A 2,279-nucleotide genomic window follows, 5' to 3' on the forward strand; every position below is an offset into this window, starting at 1 on the left:
TAAATTTATTTTAAAAAAAATAAAATTAATATTTATTATTATCTTTTACCAATAATGAATATCTATCAGACAAATATTTTAATACTTCCCTATCTAACTCGTTAAAAACGAATATTAAAATATCCGATACTTATTATTCACAGATAATAAATATCGGTAAGTAATAATTACCTACCACAGATTTTATCGAAAAATATCCTTACTCGAGAATTTTCTTTTGTCATCCTTATTTGCCACACACCAAGCGAGCTCAAAAGAAATTGCAGTGATGAGAAAAATTGGAACGGTGCTTCTCCACATATTTTACCTACCAACTTTGCATGCTGGTTATGTCAAAGATGGAAAGGGGACCTCAGATCCTAGAAGGGAATAAAAACCTTTGTAGATGGAATTTGCAAAATCATATATTTAATTTTACATTATTATAAAATATACAATTTATAATGTATAATTTGTATTTGAAGTTGTTTTAAAATTTACATAACTAATTCTACAATATAAATTTAGCATTATGAATTAAATGATTTGGAATTTAATCAAATTTCAATTATCTTTCAAATTTACATTAAAATTATATAATTTAAAATATAAATTATTATTATGGATTACATAATGTATTTTACATTAGGATTCTAGGATCAGATAGGATTATGTAATTGGAATATCTACAATTTGTAATGTTCAAAACTATATAATTAGAGTAGGAGAGTCATTGAAATTTTAAAAATATGGGTACAAGAACAAAACATGAGAGTGAAGAAAGGAATTCCCATACGTTTATATATTTACTTGAGCTGTAAAAATTGATTTTTTACCCAATTTATAATTCCTTTGTCTAATTTTAATAAATGTAATTTTTATAGTATATATTCATATTATTATATTAGCTAAGTTTAACATACTATACATTTGAAAATTATAATATTTTAATTTTATATTTTGACATACAAGAATTCAACTTCAACAATCAAACATTTCAACTTCAACAATTGTGTTCTACGGCATATCATACTTTTTTTTTTTCAAATTTCGTATCCTTTGACAAGAATAAAAAACTTTTACCATGGACGGCAACTACCACAAGCTTTTAAAAGAAGTATATTTTGTGCTTGATATTGTTTGCTGATTTATTCTTGTTATATTTAAATTTATTAATTAAAACGCTATTACTTTTAATATATATATATATATATATATATATATATATATATATATATATATTATAAAATAGCTTAATTTAATTTAATTATAAAAAGTATCTATTCATTATGAGCATTTTAGTCAAAGACAATTTAGCTTTAAAACTTATAAGTTAAATTCAGCATAATATATTTAAAACAAAGTATTTATGTATATAAGTTACAGCCTAAAACATGTTAAAAAAGTAATTATATTGGGTAAGGTAACCCATAAATAAAGAATAAAAACAAAATTTATTTTCATTTTAAATTCTTGTAATTGAAAAATGTTATATAATAAAACAATAGGGGCATTCCGAGAATTGAACTCGGGACCTCTCGCACCCTAAGCGAGAATCATACCACTAGACCAAATGCCCACCTTTGCTTCATGTCTGTTTTATATTTATAATTAACAGTTTAATATACTATTATTGAATTCAAATTTAATTGTTTAGTTTGGAAAATATGTAATTTTGGTTCTTATGAATCAAAATTAATATACACATTGGAATTTTAATTTAGATGTTTAACTTAAAATCATTGATTTTACAGAACTAAATGCTTATATATATGCTAAGATATAAATAATAATAAGTTTTATCAAAACCATTATAAAAAATAATATCATATTAAATGTGTCTAAAAATACTATTTAGTGTGTAACATATTTTATAAATATATATAAGAATTAAACATTATGCTACAAAGAAGTGTTACAAATGTAAACTAATACTAGATACAAGTTTAATAAAGTGCTAGAGCCGTACAAAGAAGGATTAAATGAAGTCTAATACTACATTTCATATTTTTTTTCAACTTGATTTGAATTTTATTTTGAAATTATTATTACTAAAAATGAGAATTAGTTTTTCAATGTGGAGAGAGTGATTTTAAGTAGATAATATTTTTCCTTTAGATAAAATAATCAAATATTTTATGAAGATCAAAGAGAGATTCACTTATAAAAGAATTTTGAATCCTCAAGTCAGTAAAAGCATAAGAAAATATATGAGTGTAAGAATATGAGAATTGAAATAGTACTTCCTCTATAATTAGGTTGTGTAGATAAGTCTTTTTGGACTTTGGCTTAAATGTGAA

At 22.6% G+C, this 2,279-nt stretch overlaps 1 non-coding gene across 1 annotated transcript; it reads right to left on the minus strand.

The window, feature by feature from the left end:
• Positions 1–1,486: 1,486 nt before the first annotated feature.
• Positions 1,487–1,558, minus strand: TRNAP-AGG. Its single transcript has one exon. It is a non-coding gene; the product is annotated as a tRNA-Pro (tRNA).
• Positions 1,559–2,279: the final 721 nt, after the last annotated feature.

Source organism: Vigna radiata, chromosome 1 (assembly GCF_000741045.1).
Source record: "Vigna radiata var. radiata cultivar VC1973A chromosome 1, Vradiata_ver6, whole genome shotgun sequence".
NCBI lineage: Eukaryota > Viridiplantae > Streptophyta > Magnoliopsida > Fabales > Fabaceae > Vigna > Vigna radiata.